This window comes from Melospiza melodia, chromosome 3, assembly GCF_035770615.1.
Source record: "Melospiza melodia melodia isolate bMelMel2 chromosome 3, bMelMel2.pri, whole genome shotgun sequence".
Lineage (NCBI taxonomy): Eukaryota > Metazoa > Chordata > Aves > Passeriformes > Passerellidae > Melospiza > Melospiza melodia.
In genome coordinates this window covers 114,020,403-114,039,600 of record NC_086196.1, presented here as the reverse complement: position 1 = coordinate 114,039,600, position 19,198 = coordinate 114,020,403, and positions in this window count along the sequence as shown.

Genomic DNA, 19,198 nt, shown 5'->3' with positions numbered 1-19,198 from the left:
TATGGCCTGTTAGTGTTTAGAGTTTGAAGAAGAGACTTCTCACTTCTTCCAAAGCAACAGAAGGGACATCTTGAAATTGAACAGGAAATGTTTATGACTTAGAGAAGCATGTGCTACCAGCACCAACTTTAAGAGGTGTCAGATATTTCTGGTGATGAAAATCTTTGTCTAAGGTGAAATGGGCTACATTCTGTTTCTTTTATTTCAAAGATGAGATGGATTTGAAAAACCTACCTGGCTCCTTGATGCAAGGACTCGCCACATGAGATAATCTCCAGCACATTACTATTGGCACGCAGATCTTTCACCCTTTTTTCTCCATGCATTACAGAAAATATTAAATCAGTTTGGTGTCCATAAAAACTTTTGATCCTAGGAACAGCCTAGGGTACTATCATTATCTTCAGGAGAACCATTTGTAGATCTTCAGTAGGTAGCACTAATTTAATTTCTTTGCTAGAGAAAAAGTGGCTGATTTTCTAGATCAATATTTGATTGAATATGTTTGAAATGTCAGCAGATAAAGGCCCCTTTTTCTGGCCCAAAGAGTTTTTGAACCACAGAGGTATACTGTTCTAGCTCCCCTGGGATCTGACTGCAAGGAGGTCTCAAAGATCTGTTAGAAACCTTCCCGCTGTTCCTTGTGTTCTTCCAGCAAGACTTTCTAAAGGTTGAGATGAGAAGAAAGAAGATCAAGAACCAGAATGTCTTTATATCCATTTTTTAATCTTTCCTGGTGCTTCTCTTAACTAAAAATAATCGTTTATAACACCAGTTTACAAAAAAACTCCTGTAATAGGATCATGTGAAAGAAAGAAAAAATTATTGCGGGCCAGGCCTTCAGATTTGCTTTAAGAAGATGCTCCAACAACTTTTGCAAGCCATTGACATTTGAAGGGCTTTTTCTCTTTCATGACACTAATTAAAGCTGAATATCAATGTATCATCATCTTGAAAGTGATCTGTTAAAGAGATTTCCTCAAGGCTGGCAAACCAGAGCAATGGACACATGTTTTAGAACTTCAGAAGAAAAGTTGCCCAGTTATGTTAAATAACTAGAGAAAAGCATGAAAGTGAAAAGATATTCTTAAACAATGATAAGAGATGCTGTTGGAAAAGTGGCGTGATGTGAGAGTCCATATATTCCATAGAAATTCATGCCAAATACACGCACACACAGAATTCCCCCCCTCAGCCCCACACAGAACAGAGCTCGTGTTCGTGCTGTGCAAATGATGAGGATTCTTTAAATCTTCAGGGCCTAGAGATACGTTTCTTAGAAAGAGACAATGAAATATTGTGGATGGAAACTTTTCATACACTGAGATAAGAGGTACATCCGAAGAGTAAACCTTATTGCCTATCTTGACTACATGTATAGCTTGATGCTACATGATTAACAGCATATGTGCTTCTGCATAATGAAATCCATTTATCTGAACATTAAAACATGATTTTTCCTGCATAATATATTACTTAGGGCTTTGATTTTATTTTTAAATAGGTATGTTTAACTTGCTAATAATGTACATGCACTTTGTTAATATAAAAATTAGGAAGAAAACTGTATTGAAGATAGTGAAAGCATGTGGTACCTGATCAGTCCTGATGATAGCAGTTTTTACTCATCTGCTGCAGAGTCTAATATCAGTTTTCTGCCAGCTTTATAAATATTATATCATTTGCAGGGATTCAAAGTCTCTGCTTTAAAAATGGCTTTTCAATTACTCACTATTTGAACAACATTGCATTCTACTTTATTTCACTGTGAAGTAAAACACATCCCTATAAGTCAAAACTGTGTAAGATAGAGCCATAGTTGATTTGTTTGTCATTTCAGTGACCCTGGCAAAGGATTTCAGTCTTTTAATTTCTTTTAGAAGCTGCAAAAATGCACCAACATATCTGTTAATCTCTTGGGAAATAAAGAAAAAAAAATCACTACCACTCTTATATCTACCCCGTAATTTAGAAAGGTCCCCTATGTATGCAGTACCTTGTATGTAAATAAATTGTTGGTTGCTCATTACTACATAAAAAAAAATAAATTAGCAGCTTTGCCACCCACTATTTTTGCATCACACCTAAATGAATAGATTATATCAAAAACACCTCATCCAGTTGCTGTACCAGGTTCTGCTAACCGAAACCATAAGCCTCCGACAGCGAAGTCAGATACCCAATAGTCTCTGCACGGATCAAGGTAAGCCAAACAAAATCTATGTTTTGTACCTGCTCCCAATACGTCTGGGAAGCACTGTTAATGAAAAATGAGGTTGATGTACCTATTGCACACTTTTGGATTATTGTTCACTACCATCAATCTGAAACCTAATGAAACAGAGACCACCTACAGTGGAGGGATATTGTGTCCATCTGACAAACTGCATCCAATTTACGAACTGATGGGATGGCATAAGCTGCCACTGGTCATATGATTTTCAGCTTCTGATTGGTCATACATTAAGCATTAGTAATGGGGCAATGCCATTTCCACTATCATTCTCTGGCAAGAGTGAAAGTATTACATAGTGCACCATAATTCTGTGATAATGATAGCATGCAATGTGCTGGTTTCTCCCCACTGCGGACACAAAAATTGTAGGAGACTTGGCTTCTCCAGACTGTCTTTATGGAATTAACAAAGAAATATGCTTGCCATGACATATATTGAACCTTTTCAGTGCCTTTCTGGGTAACTTTATGGGCACATGTGTTATGTATGTCACAACCAAACTCTGCAGGAAGAGATAAAATAGTGCACACATCACACAATGGGTATAAGCAATGGGCAACCCAGGCTCCAACCTGCACAGCGCACAGAGGTTTTTTCAAAGAAAAATGCTGACTCTCTAAATGGAAGACGCTTTAGTTTCTGCACCTGTTCTGCTCAGTATCTTGTTAGGCTGCTTCTACTTCTACTATATCTCATACTAATAGAGAGAAGCAAAACAGGGAGAAATTATGATGGATATTAGTTGATCCTCTTGTTATTGCTAGATGTGATTATTGCTTTTTCCTGCTTGGGCTCCCTCAGTGTACTCCTAACAGAGTGCAGCTTATTAAAAAGCTCTGCTGTTTAAGTTTTACTGGCATAATAACCAGCTCTCTCTTTATGGTTGTTCTGAAGTCGATTCAGTAGCCACCTGTCAGTTTGTGAAACAAATGTTAGATTTTCCTAATGACTATTAAGATTTTCCATGGATTTTTCTCCCATCGTATCTCTCTGAACTTGTCCAGCGCTGTGTTTGTGCTTGTGATTTATGCTTAGCAGGTGTTTGTTTGCTATGGGTTTCTAAATGTTGGCTTCCTACTGTAAGGAAAGAATGGGAAGGTGGGAATGGGTTTATTATATTCTGTATATTGTTCTACAACGACAAAATGGATTTCCAGCTGACACCCTATGTGCTGCCACGAATTAAGCCACAAAACCCTATCTGTATCAGCAATATACCAAGTAATGCAAGGGAATTCACAGTTAAGACTGAAGCTCCATTATTAACTCACTATATTGTGCCTGGATATTGCTGTACATATTGTTTGGTACATACCAGGATCACTGCAATAGGTAAACAAAAGCAGGTGAACTTAAAATACAATTCAGTCTTCCCTGTAAGATTGTTTTAACCAGACCTTTTGTCTTTTGCTCAATTTTGGAAACCTGAATTGTATCTTTTGCTGTTTCAGTTTTTCAATTTTAAAATGTCTTTGAGGCTACAAGACCCAGCACAAAATATCCTTAGTGATCCCTTGTGCAAAGGCATTAAATATTTTTAAAATTTTAAAAATTACATTATTCACATAATTATTTAGATCTGCAATGCTAAAAACATCATTGCAATTAGCTAGATTAGTGCAACCCAATTTTAAAATGCCTATTTCTTATTTGATACAGTGTACAAGCTCTTGCCAGAAATATTGCAGTTTTTTATTAATAGTTTTTGCCTCTAATTCTCATAGCCATTATTCACTTTAGAGAGGATAACTACTGCTGTGAAGTTGTAGACTGTTCAGTGTCATTGCCTGCACTGAGATTTTCAATCCTTTACATGTACAAGAATTACATGGATTGTACATGTACAATCCTTTACATGTGCAAGAATCCTATAGAAATCTTACCTTTCCTTGTGCTGTATCTGTAGAAATGGTGAAATCCTGAAGAAATCTTACCTTTCCTTGACCTGCATCTGTACAAGTGGTGGAAGCCTGGAGAAAACTTACCTTTCCTTAGTCCACAAAACCTTCTGAGGCTGCTCCTGTCACCTGTGGGATCATTATCCAAAGCCTCCCCCCCTTTTTTCTCTCTGCAGAAAAAAATGAATAGCCTTCACTGGGCTTTGGATTATTCTACATTTTAACACATCTTTCCCAGTGGGTTCACACATGCACAGTTCCCCTTTGTCCCCAAAGACAGGTCCTACTCAGCATATGAGTCATCATTTACTTGTGTCCTTCAGGGACCCCATTGCATTTTGGTCACCTTTTCCCCCCAAGTTAGGTCTTGTTTTTTTCCAGTGCTGCTGTCTGAGCATGATTTGGAGTTTTCTTTTATTGTCACATTCTCATCTTGACCCTCATGTTTACCCAAGTAGTCACTGGTGTGATCTGTAGTTGACTCTTAGGGTTGTATAAAATTTTGACCTTTTCCTGGTGACTTATGATGGCATTGCTGTGCCATAAAGGCAAAGAAAGTTATTGTTCAGCTTTTTGGAAAGAAATTGAACCAACCCAACAAAAATACTGAAAAAACCTGCAAGTACTTTAGTACTGTGGGCTGGTTTTCATTCACCTTAAAATCACAAATCTAAAGGTTTAAATCAGCATTTCACTTGAAATTAGAGACTTCTATAAAGAATGGAATCTTAAAAACAAACCAACACATTTCTTGGTGTTTGCAGGATTCTACCCAAAAAACCATAAAAAACCTTTTATCTGTCCTTTGCATGAATTTAGTTATTGGTCTTTATTCTTCAGCTATTCAGTGTGTTTGGAATTTACAATGTACACAATTTTATTTATCATATAACTTTCCTTCGGATCTTTGAGATATACACTAGAGCCAAGATTGGCTGTCATTTACCAACAAAAGGTTGTTATTTTTGTTGTTAAGTGTCTGTGTGCTGTTTTGACAATAACTCTTCTGTTTCCTTGTCTCCTCTGCTTAAACTTCATAGCATTTACAAGATAATTTAGAAGATCTTCTGAAGACTGCTGCCTATCAATATTTGTTAGCTCCATTTTGTAACTCTCATTTGAGAAAGGTGTCATTTGATTTATTTCTTTATTTGGATATTTACTACTCTATAATAAGAGTACCCAGTCAATGCTCTGGGCTCTACTGATAACCTTTTAAGCATGCACATATATAAATACAATTTCCAGTTGTCATAAGGTCCATCAGAGCCCAACAAAAAAATGGATATAACAAAAATAATTTGTCCCTACAGAGTGACTGATAGTTCCAGTGACCTCACTGGAACAGGAGCTGTACATCATTACCATAGAACCATCATGACATCACCAATCTCTTCCACCTGTATTCTTATATGATAGGGACAAAAAATGGGCTGAAGGTCATAAAACATGATTTTATAATGTGAGGGAAGGCACCTTGTAACAGTTATAAGAGAGATGCTTTAAATATCTGTAGGACAATCTAAGAGAAAAAATCTGGATGTGAGAAATCCTGATTACATCACTTTAATCATTAGTCTTTATCTGGTGCATCAGTTTTTGTGGATTTTTCCATAATTTTATTGGTTTTAAAAGGACACAGCCAAAGTTATAATAAGCCTAGTTTGCATTTAAAGAATACTGACACAAACTACCTGCCAGACAGAATCACACACACGTGTGGGGTTGTAAAATCTGAGTTCTGATATTGTACCAGTGCAATCCTTTTTATCCCACAAAGTCTGCAACAATGCTCTGTAGCTCTTGAGACAGGGACTTTTTTATATAGTGTTTGAATCACCTTCCTTTTAAATGCTGCTAACTGTGAAATTAGTGTTGTCCCTCAAAGTGCATGGAAATAATTGTCAGTAATTGAACACAGTTTGGGGGCTAATTATATAGAAATTGATATTAAAAGAATACTACAGGATTGGTTGAGTTTTGCAGTTCATATTTAGTTTTCAAATTACTAGAGTTGAAAGGCTGTGGTAAGAAACAATAAAAAATCCATTCAAAGCTGCTAAAGCAAATTAAGGTTTACTAGTCCTTTGAAAGACAAATGATCCAAGTGAGGTAATGCAGGGAGGATTGTAAAAATGTTCTTGAAATTTTCCATAGAATTAAAATATCAGGTGTTTAAGGATGATGTATGTTGAGCACAGGTAATTTCTGCAATTAGCTTCTGTTTAAATGGTTGGGGTTTCTGGTTTGGGTTGTCTCAAAAATGGAAGAAATGCCTTTTTGATGTGTATCAGCTCTAGAATTTTGCTGAGGGTCCATGCGAGTCAGAACATGCTGAGATGTGAGAGGAGCATAGGCTGTCATGGCCTTGATCCCTGCTTTTGAATGGGAGCAGGAAATTGGTTTTGGGGAGAACTTTTTCTAATTGAAAATCCACTTGTCCTAATCATAAAGTGTCATAAGTAAATGGGATCTTGACAAAAGTAGAGAATATGAACTTACCTTTGTTACTCGTGCTGGAAGGAATCTTGCAACCCTGAGAGCAGTTGAAGCACTCCCAAATTTACCTGGGAGGAGAACTGTAAAACAATAAGAGAAAAGAAAGAGAAATCATGTACACTGTTGCATGTCATAAACCTAGAGGATTCAAATCTATTGTATATTTCCCTGCAGCCAGAAATTGCTGGAAATTGCTGGGCAGTTAGGAAAAAAAGTCAAATAAACATTTATCTCCCCCCACAAATTTATTGGAGCAGTAATATTTCCTTTTTAAACTAGTAGCATAGAAAGATCACTGAGGGATATTTTAAACATACATGTGACAATGCAGAATGTTTAAGATGTGAATATCCTACTCAAGGAACATTCAGAAGACAGGCCTAAAACAATTTCATTCAGGGTTTGTTTTTTAATTGAGCCTTATAAGTATTGTAAGGAAGACAATACTCTTCGCTTATTTGTCTATTTTTCCATAAAAATGTCATTCCTTCTTTATAAAATCTAGAGAAAATTTGTAAGAATAATTGCCAATGTTTTTCTCTTAAAATAACTAGAAAAACACTATTACAACAAAATTTTAAATAAATACAGTCTAGATAAATATAAAACAAATATTCTCATAAAATATTTTTTAAAAATCTGCTACGTTTTGGGTTCCATGTAATTGTTTGGAGGGTGCATATCTTCCTATAAATTTTACAAGATTATTGTATCAAGTAATTTGGATATTACAAAAGCAGTGAATTGATAACACTGATAACAAAAAGAATTTCTAAACTGAAATAGCAAACTTTGGGAAAATAACTGAAATGCATGTCAGGAAAAAGAAATCAGTTTCCCTCAAATAAGACAAAATTCAAGACTAAACATTTAAAAAATATTCCAGAATCAAAACCTATGGAGAAAGACTGTGTAACACTTGTAATCTCTAAAGGATCATAAGTAAGGAATTCAGAAATAATTTATGGTATTAGAAGAAGCAATAGTTTTGCAAATTGTTTGAAATGCCACAGTGGTAAATATATGCAGAGAAACTAACAGCCACCCAATGCTCAGATACTAAACATGATTAATTTGTGAGCAATTAAAATGTTAAGGGGATGAAGCCAAAGTGTTCTTTCTTGGAGATGCCACTGGCTAAAGTTACGAGCAGTGGAAAGGGAAGCACACTTAGATATCACAGCCCACTGCAAATGCATATGATTAAACAAATTTATCTACCAAAATGGATGTACAAACCACAGCTAATGAGTCTGATGGAGGCTTTAATACATAGGGGTGCATTACATCTATATCACATTGCTATAGGACCCAGTGAGCTTCCTGAAGCAGCTCTGCCACATAAAACCCAATTAACTCTCAGAGTTTAATACAAACTGAACTTCTCCAGATGGCTCAATCATTTGGAGTTAATTCAGACACTTCTGCCTGGGTTAATAGTATGGTCACTGTGCTGGAACAACAAACAAACTTACAAGAGCTTTAGAGATGAGAAAGACAGGAATAAAGCAAACAACCTACAGTGGTTCCCTGGAACAGGAGGTGAAGGGATCACATTTAGACTCCCAAACACAAGAGAGCTTTCAGTTTGGCTATCATCCAAGGAGCCTGGCAAGTCTAACTCTATAAGGAATTTATTCCTTCAGCTCTTTTCAGAAGAGGTTTACAAGAATTAACATTTTTCTCAATTCCATCCTCATCTGATCTTTAGCAGTATCTTGTTGTAGACATTGAAGGGTATGGACAGCATGGAATCAAGTAATTACTACTCACCTGCTGAGCAGTGGGGAAGTTCAGCTCCCAAATCAGAATGTGGAATTTCTGTAGGGGAAAGATTAGAGTCAACAGAAATGCACTTTTTGTTCAGAGAAGTTTGGTTATACCGAAGGAAATAGTGGCAGAAAGCTAGACTTGACAAATGGATCTGAGTGTGTGCATGGAATACTTGAACATATTCATCCATGACTTCTTCTGGTTCAGCACTTCCTTCATGCAATACATAATGGCAGCAGGTTGAACAGCAGAAAGAAAATCTTTGGAATACAGGAGACACAATTCTGCAGGTACTGGAATGTCTTAAGAAAAAGCATCATTTGCAATCTCAACTATGGACTATTTGAATGTTTACTGACATTGCTTGTAACCCTAAAAAAATGGTACAGAATAGTCAAACTTATTTAAGAAAGTCTCTTGTATAATGCCTAAGAAATCAGGATTACTTAAAAAAAAACATCCCATATACAAAAGATGTTTTGATAAATTCTGCTGTCCTTGCTGAAAACTTATTTCATATTAACACCTCTGTTTTGAAAAATTGGGGATTTATTGTGCTTTTTCTCTCTATCACTACCACTGCCATTTTTGAACACATTAATTGAGATTTGAATGTTACATTCCTGGCAGGAATTTTTGCTGCTGGGAATGTTGCCTTCGCTTTAGCTGCTTTAGAAATATGAATCCAAGGTCAATATGAAAACAATTTTCCTTAAAAATAATCCTTCCTTACAAACAGCTCACACATATTTTTGAGTAGTACAACATAAGTCTAACATTGCACAATTTCACCAGAAAAATCTTTCAAGCTTTCAATAGCTTCAAGTCCATGTAGTTTGAAAAAGAAAACTTCAAAGACCACCCCTAAATCCTAGTCCTTCTACATGACTGCACTCTTTGCAAAGTTCCTCCCTATATTCTTTGTGATCTTTCATGATTTAATTAGGAAAATCTTTGTAAAACTTTTTTTTTTAATGTAGCAGTATAACATCTGCATTTTCAGCAGTATGCTGTTTAATCACATTGGGTTATAAAGTGAAATTCTTACTACTCAGTGTAATATCTTGGAGAACCATGTGTTTGGTCTTTTAGTGTCCCTGACTCATCATCTTATATTCTTTCATCAACATTTTAATAGCCACTCTTAAAAATGTAATTTGATGGATAATTCTCTGAACCTGTTTCAGTTTTGTTGTTTCTTTAAAAAGTTATGTCCCTGCACATGTTTTCTTTCTGTGATTACTGCACCTGAAACTAATTTCAAGCACTCAAAGACAGACTTAAGCCAGGGCCAGCATAAGCTCATAAGTTGATAGAGCTATGCCAGGTTTTGCTATTGATTCTGGTTCTCAGGTAGGACAATTTTGTCAGAATCGAATCTTTCACTTTTAGCCCCAACATGTGTGCTTATAGTATATATTTTATAATTATATATCTACTATGTGGTATGTAGTGTAATTTGGGTGTGAGCAACTGAATCCTTGTTTAACCCTGTGTTTAGTCCCTCTCTGATGTGTCCACAACTCTTGCAGTCAGCAGTTTCTGTCTCTGTTCCCTCTTAGTCGAAGCCTGTAAGTCTAAAAAGGGGAATATTTATTCCTTTATATTCAATTCACAAGTAGCTGTCACAGAAACCAGGATACTAGAGTGATTGTGAAAGCCCAGAAGAGTATCGCTGCCATATTTTTCCTTTGGCAGAGTTTGTCTTGTCTTTAAAGCTTTTTGCTTTTTTTTCCCCCCCACTGAGGAAATAAGGAAATTTAAACTACTCCACTGCATAAAGTTTAAAAAAAATACAACCAAACAAAAATGCCCTAAAATCAAAACCCTGAACTGAATAAAAATCTTTACGTTGTCTGTGATTGTTAAGGAAATTCCAGAAAGTTAAATAACTTGAAAAAACAGATAAAAGAAGGTATAAGTGCTAAATATCACCTAAAACTTGAAGACATACTTTGAGTTCTGATTTGGAAAATGACTGTGCAGTAGTGTGCGTTATGGAAGCCATATGTGCCTGCTCGGGTTTTTTAACCACATGCTGCAGAGTGGCCAAGAAATGAGTGTATTTTTTTCCTCTGTGTTTAAAGAAACCCAACTCAAAATGTATACAGGTTTCTACCAGTTATTTAATGATGCATCAGAAAACTACTATGTTTCTATAAGGGAATGAAAAAAAAATTTCTCTCCTTATTTTCAGGTGGTGCTGCTGAAATCCTCATGTCTTGCCATGCCCACCTTGTGCCTTCTTAAGCAAAATCTTTAAAGCACTTTGGTCCTTAAAGCAGTGTTGGACTGGATGTATGCTTTTGACCCACAAGGGATAATTATGAAGCCTTGTTCCAAAGGTGGAAGGACTCTGTATTGCAACTTATATTACTAGTTAATTCTTTAAAAAGTAATGATCAGAGCCATTGTCTGAACTCAATTTCATTACACATGAGCAAATCTGGAATAAAGTTACTGCAGTCAGGTTAAAGTCAATGAACTAGATCAGATTTATATTGGCTCGACCGAGATCATAAATTGGTCCTGTAATTGGACCTTTGGTTTTAAATAAAACATTTGCAATTGGCTGTTCTGCCCAGGGAACAGACAACTGTGTCTTGACAGAGTTCTGAACCTATTAGAATTAGTTGGGAGAGAGTGACTAGATGATGAACATCAACTTCCATAAAAAAGAGAGAAATAAAACTGCAAATAGAAAAGTGCTGAATTTGAAGTAGATTATCCTTAAACTTCCATCTACATTAGCAGAGCAGGAGGAAATGTGAATTTAAAGTAAAATATGTTGTGATGAGAGTGTGATATCCATGGCACTTCTTAAATTTTTTTTTAAAGCTGTAACTGAATTTAAAAGACTGACTGGACATTTACAGCTGGAGTACATTAGATGCATTTCAGCATTTTCCACTTGAGTTTAATCCAAAAGGAATTTGGTTCATGTGGTTCAATACCACATCATGATGTGAATCAAAGCACAGAACATGAGGAAAATCAGAGATTCACTTCAAAAGCACAATGCTGATCTGAACTAAAATGACTTGAAAATAAGAACTCCCAGGTACAGAGAGCTGTTTGTAGGCTTTGCTGAAGATTGTTTATACTCTAAGTGGACACTCACAAAAAATCCATGAGTGAATCCTCACTGTTCTTTAGAAGAAAACATGGCAAGAATGCCTGTGAATCAATTGCTTGAAACAAAAAGATAATTTTATCTTGTCAAGATCAAACTATCCTTTCTGGGTTTCACCCACCTAATAGAAGAATGGTACATAAAACACCTTCTAGTACTGAATTTCTCCTAAATGGAATTATTCAGAAAGTAACAAGGACATACTGAGATAATATTAACTCTCCTGCTGACCTTTAAGAGAGCACATAAATTGCAGGGTAGCTACTTTTAGCCCAAACCAGCTAACCTGGCAAGGTTAAGGGCTGCAATGCAGCTTTTGCTCCCTTTTACAGAACACCTTCCATGGTCAGTGCAGATGAAATCCCCAGTGTTGATGGCTCCATTACAGCCTTTCCTCAACTAGGTAGGTGTCTTACAGGTCAACTTGCAGAATTCCATGTGGCTTGATAGCAGAGCATCTTCAGGGCAAGGCAGGAGCTGAGGAATCCTTCAAACAGATAAGGCTTGATAGTGGGGATGGTCACTCAGTGCTAGACTGCCTTGCTGGTGCACCTGCAGCTGCCACCTCAGCTCTGGATTTGTGTTTCCAGAACTTTTCAGGAAAAGGCCATGTGATCTGCTTCAGTGTAGCTTTTCATGAAAGGGTTTCTGTCTGTCTGTCTATGGCCTGAGACAAGGGCACAAATCTGGGAGATAACTGTGCACTGCAGAGACACCCCAAAGGGAATTAGTTCTTTTGTTTAAGAATAAACTGACTGCTGCTTGGACATGTGGTTCCTTCAAGACAAAAAGGCAAGTAACTGGGTTACATTTAGAAAAATTATTTTAATGAACAGGAAAATGGCATTTAATCTTTTGGTGCATCCTGCATTTTATGAGCAAATTTCATGGGAAACTGTGTAAATGGAACATAATTATTTTTAAAATAGAATCCTTTGTTATTAGCTGCATAACTGTCGTGTGTACATAAAGCACCCTGCTGTACAGACAAAAGACTGGAAAAGTTTCCTGGAGAGTTACTGCTATTGAAAGAATAAAAATTGAAGCAGTGGGATGAACTTTTGGTTCACAGACTCAAATACTGAATGTTAAACCTGGCTGAGAGAAAATCACTTTATTCTGATAACCGGATTAGTTAGAACAAAAATAGAGAAAATTAAGAACTGAAGAGCAGAAAATTAAGGTGGAATGCAATTTAAAGAGTAAGTAGATGATGTAGGCTTTCATTTTCATCCCCCCTAGTGTCCAGCTAATTAAAATTACAATCAAAATGAAAGTCTAAACTTGTAAATATCTTTAGCTAATGATTTTGTCTTTTTAATCATCTTCACATTCAAAGACTTTATTTTATTCATTTAGAGCTTTACAATAAAATGAAATTGTTTTCCTCTAGTAAAATCCTTTTAATTTTCATTATCTGTTTCTTTTTACATCATACATTATGTATTTTCCTCTTTTCTTTCTAATTTCTGCACAGTATTCTCTACTCTTATGGTCTGTGCTCCTCTTAGGCATTAACTTAAGACTGTTATAAAGTTAAATGGTATAAAGTGCTATAATGTAAACTTCTTGCTTAGTGCAAAATCCCTGCAGTTGCATCTTGTGGCTCACAAAGTGATCTAGACAAATAGCAACTTTCTTCATAAGGTGCATCTACAATGAATTTTTAAGCCACTGATCACATAGTACTTATTGTTCTGTCTAGATTTAAAATTTTATCTCCTTTGTTTCTAAGATAAATAATGTATCTGCCCCAATTTATCAACTGCTATTTGTGGATAATGGCTGGGTTTTTTCTCTGACTCGTTAGGTCCTTTTTGGTTTTCATGCTTATTTCACTGCGATATTTTTAAAAGAACATATTTAGTTTTGCTTCAAAATTTGTTTCTATTAGGCCAGTTTTCTAAAGTGTGCTGAAGAAACCTTGAAACTGCTGCTTGGTGATACAGTTCTGTCTTAATGACTTCCCTCCTTTGGGATAATAGGAATTTCATTTTATTTTGCTAGAAAACATTGACTTAAAATGGGCACTAGGATTGTAACTTAGCCATAACAATGTACTTCAACACCATACAGATACATTTATTTTGTAAATTGGCTCATTTCAACCTCATGCAACCTTGCATGATCCAGCTATGCTGTAAAATGTGAGGATTCTGCACTGGATTCTGGGTGTCAGCCTGGATTCTGAGCTATGCTGGAGAGATGGGTTTGTATTTTGGGTATTGTAGTTAGAAAATCCCACAAAAAGGCAGTGCCAACACCCAGGTGAAACACCAGAAGTTCCAAATACTCAGATTAGGTAGCTGCTGATGGAGAGAAGTACAATGTGAATGCATCTAAAGGTGCTCGACCTTTACCTTTACAGGAAAGTGTTTCTCATCTCTAATGACTCTTTTGGATGCTTAAGCCATATCTCTACAGGAGATTCATGGGTGGGTTTGTAATTTTGAACCTACCTTTTTTACTTACCTGGGAAGATTTACACATCAGTCATCACTCTGGTATCTGAATTATCTTCACATAAAACCTATTAGGATCACAACAGACCCTAAAAACTATCATAAACTGCTTGACATGTTTTAGATGTTATAACACTTCTAGCTGGAAGAAAACATTTTCATTTGTTGATCTTTGCTTTGCTTTTCTTGGCCATTAAGAGGAAAGCATTTTAGTATTATACACTTTTTTTGCAAGATAATGATCAGTTTTATATCAGCGCACATATACTGAACTCTCCTGAAATAGTCCCATTTTACACTGGTAAAACAAGGCCAGATTTTGGCCCAGCATGTTTTGGAATCTCTAACAGCACACAGCCCCTGCTTCTGAAAGGCAACTTTCATCTGGCTGCCTGGAAGATCTCCAAGAGCTTGTGCTCTGCAAGGTTTGAAAGGGATTAACTGCATACTCTTGTGCCTTTAGAATCAATATAACATATGGATTGGCCTCATCTTCCTGAGCTGCCACTGACTGCAAAGGGAGTATTTGTACAATTGGGGAAGATGTAATTGGGCTTAAAGGCTCTGTGTTTTTTATGTGCAGAGTTAATTTATGTGAATGCATTAATGTTCATACATCAGTCATTTTGCTGGGTCATCTGCCAAAAAGAGTGCCAAGACTTTGCCTATATATACAAAGATGAACGTGAGCTTTGAGAGCCCTCTAGTCCCAAGACATTTTTAAAATAGCCAATGCTTACTTAATCATTTTATACTGTTAATAGATCAATCACTGCTCTTGGTTTGGATATGATAGTAAAGTTCTTTAAATACAGAAGAATAATTGCATTCAAACTCATCAGAACAGAGGTATTTGCTGCTTAGACACTACTGTGAACAGCTGCACTGCTTTGTACTGAGGTGTTGTGAGGGAGGTGTCCAGAGTCCCAGAGTTTGTGAGCTGTTAGCGATGAAAAATGTTTTTAAATAGCCAGAAATAAACGTAGAGTATAAGACAACTCTATGCAAATAGGAACACAGAATGGTTTGGGTTGGAAGGGACCTTAAATACCATCTAGTTCCAAAACCTGTCATGAATAGGCACCCCTTCCACTATCTCAGGTTGTTCTAAGCCTTGTCCAACCTGGTCTTGGACAATTCCAGGGGTGGGGCAGCCACAGTTTTCTGGGCAACCTGTGCCTGAGCCTCATTACCCTCACAGGGAATAATTTCTTTCTAACACCTCATCTAAACCTCCTCTGTCTCACGTTGAAGCCATTCTCCCTTTTCCTGTCACTCCAGGGATAAGCAAAGGAAGAAGTGTCTGTGGAAACTGTGCCACTAAGAGGTTGTGGCCTGGGAGGATGATGGTAGAAGGGGAAGCCTGGTGGTTCTCACCTATGTGCTCTTCCATTGTCTGATCTAACATCTTGCTTCCAAAAAGGTGGTGTGGCTCGTGGATGTGCCCTCCTGATGCTTTCTTCATGTCATCTCTAGTGCCTCTGTCACAGCTCCAGCAATCCAGGCCATTTTAAAAGGAATTTAAAAGAAAAACACATTAGCTCTTGGTCAGTGACCAAACTGGCCCATTGTACAAGGGCATTGCATGGGAACCAGAGCTGGCATGAGGGAGAAGAGGCTGCAGGGCCAGGAATGCCAGGAACAGGGGAAGGGGAGAGCACAAGGGTCCTTGATAGCAGCAGGGAGCCTTTCAGGGGGAGCAGCAGTCCAATAAAACCCTTTCCAGGTAACAGCCATGGTTTGCTGCTTTATTGACAGAAAACTTCTGAGAGTCCCAGAAATGGCTCTTGGTGAGTCTGAGGTGTGCTTTAAAACAGTGGAAAACAGAAGAGAGGAAAACTCCACTAGCTGAGGACAAGGCTGGAGTGTTGTTTCTTTTTTAGTTGTTTGTTGTTATTTTTGGGGTTTTTTTTGTCTAGTGCTTTAGTTAAGTTGCAGTGGTTTTCTATATGTACAACTTTGTAGCTTTTAGAAACAAGGAAGCAAATTTACCTTTATTTTAAAAGCCTACAACTACACAGTACTCAAAGTACTATTTTGGTATATTTAGTTATGAGTTCTAACATATCCTTTTTTACCCTTAGGAATTAATAAGGGCTGGAATTTTTAAACTGGGGTCTATAGTGCACTTTGGAGAGGCCTGGGAAGTTGTTCTCTCTTTTTTAGGTCTGCTTAAAAGATAAAGCCATGCTAAAAAAAAAAGAGTTGTTTGTAAAATTTATTAAATCCTGTTTATAACACCATATTGTGCGACTGCTAGGTAGATGAGGAATCACCTCAGGAGAGAGGTGCTGCTCTCTGAAACAGAGATGCTTTGTATCAAAAAATAATCTAAACTAGAAAAGTTTGAGAACACTTGATCGATGGCTTTTTGCTCTTAGTAACATTGACCTTCAGTGGCTTGAAATACTATTGTAATTTTTCAATTTACTATTCTAAAATCCAGATTTCATAAACATATTATTATCTTTCCATTATGATTACTTATTGCCTCCAAGGTCTACAATGCTTTCCTGTAACATCTAAATGGAAATGGGATTAGGATGAGATTCTGTCACTCAGGGGATTTGTGGGAAAAGGTGGGGATGTGCACAGAAAAGGTCATTTCTTGGGGGTGAGATGAATAAAATGACACTGAGTTATGAAAAGGGACAGCAATAACAGTATTAGCCATTTTGCATGGGTTTAAATGGATTGTTTTTTGTTGGAGACACTAATGCTGGAGAACAATGCACTGTTATTTTCTTGCCTTTCATAACATCCTTAAATAAATAAAAAAACCCAGCTCTTAAAAAATCCACATAATTTCAATGTGGTTCCATGTGCATTCTGACTGATGAATGCACTTTCTTTCTGACTGTTTGTGGGATGACTTAACTAACAAAATTTAGCCCAGAAATTGGTGCTTTCAAATGTTAGCTCTGTACACTGCTTGTTTTGCCACTGGAGCCATGATTTTATTGATGGCTTAACTGGCTGAATATGATATTTGAGTGGACAAGTAATTAATAACATACTCCATTATGATTCTTTGGGCAAGCAATAATTGTAATTAAATTGGTCTATGTGGCCTGTGGCTGAAAGATCAGATCAGTGCTCCCTTCCCTTGAGGAGCAGTGCTGTCCACCTTCTCACTGATCTTGTTTTTCAATTTTGCTGCTTTAAAAATGCTGGTCTGCATGCCAGCTGAAAGTAACATGATGCTTCAAGTAATTGCATTTTTTTTACAAAGTTTCAAAGTGTGCAGCATATGCAGTGTAAGATAATGATTAATGTTTTCTGGACTCCAGTAGTAGAATATTTTATGCTTCTGATCTTACAGTATTTTTATTTAGATGCATTTCTCTATAAATGCACTTGGCTAAAGGGACTTGACATTTTTTTAATGCCAGAGATTCAGATAAGCATGGCCAAAAAAAGAAGAAAAAAACCCCCTGCCTTCAGTTTTGCACTTGATGCAATTAAGAAATGATCAGTGGACCTGGTAAAGTACAGAGCTACTTCACAATTAAATAAGGTAATTTCTAGTGCCATGCATACTGAGAGCAAACAGCTCAAGAGCAGAAATGTTTTGGTCAAAATTAAATTAATAGATAACACGAGGGATACAAATTGCTATGAAACACTGGATTAACTGCTCGTGGTGAGCCATGCTGGGTAGTGAAATGCACAGGAACAGCTTCAGGGGAGCAAACTACACAAGGGCTGGACGCCGTGGTATTTAAACCTGATGGTGCATATGTTTAGAAAGTGTTTCTTGCCTTGGTAATGATCTTGTCCGAGCTTTTCTGGAGCAGAAAAGGGTGAGTAAAGCAACATTGTTACACAGAAACAAATCTTTCTTTCTCGGAGGCACTGATAGTTTGCTGGAAGTATGGAAATCACCAGTGACATATATAAAAGTTAAACACTGGTGAGAATACATTTTTAGTAGCACATATTCCTTACCATCATCTAATTAGGCAAAAATCAGTGTTTTCTTTCTTAAACATGCCTATTTGTGTGGAAATTGACTCTTGCATGATGCTCAGCCTCAGTGATGTGTGAAGTTTCAATGCCTTCCAAAACACCCCAAAAATGCAAAAAACCCCAAAGTTTTAAGTTTCTCTCCTCAGGCTTTCCCACATACTGTGGCTGCCATGTTCTGGCAGCAAGCCACCGAGAAAGGAGAGGAAGGTTTTTATCCCAGTACCTGTGTGAGAGGGCAGAAGAGCTATTATGGCCCTAAAAGTGTTATGGTAGGAAATGTTGACCACTAGAAAATAATGCGTAAATCGAATAACCTCTTGCCCTGGGTGGCACAAAAATCTCCATGACCCAGTCAGCTGACCCTTACTTAATATTAATGACCCTTACTATGACCCTTACATAATATTAATCCTTACTTAGCAGCTTACTCCTTACTTAATTCAGTCTCCTCAGGATGTGCTAAAGAGCGAAGAATCCCCGGCTCTGCTCTAGGGCAGCCGTGCTCCTTCAGCACTCTGGAAAAGAAGCTCCTCAAAGTAGCAGGAGCCCGTCCTTGCTGTGCGAGAAAACAGGGCTGCTCCTTGAGACTCTGGAAGCCGCGGGGGGCTCTCCCTCAGGGTTTCCCATCCTCGGGACATGCGTGCCTCCTCTGAGGGTTCTCATCCCTCAGCGCAGTGTGCTTCTCCCTTCAGGTGTTTGCTTCTCCACAGCTGCGCTCCCCTCAGTGGCACGAACGTCACCCCTCGAGTGCATTCCTCCCCTCAGGTGTGGTCCCCCCTCAGGTGAGCTTCCCCCTCCTCAGGTGTGCTCCCCTCAGCGACACAATCCTCACCTCAGGTGCGCTCCTCCCCTCAGTGACACGCTTGTCCCCTCAGGTGTGTTCCCCCCCTCAGGTATACTCAGCGACACAACCCTCACCTCAGGTGTGCTTTTCCCTCAGGTGTGCTCCCCCCTCAGAGGCGCTCCCCTCAGTGACACAACCCTCCTTTAAGGTGCTCTCCTCCCCTCAGTGACACGCCTGTCCCCTCAGGTGTGTTCCCCCCCTCAGGTGTACTCCCCTCAGCGACACAATCCTCACCTCAGGTGTGCTCCCCCTCAGGTGCGCTCCCCTCAGTGGCATCTAACCCCTCAGGTAGGCTGCCCCCTCCTCACCTGTACTCCCCTCAGCCACGCAACCCTCCTCTCAGGTGCACTCCTCTCATCAGTGACACGCTTGTCCCCTCAAGTG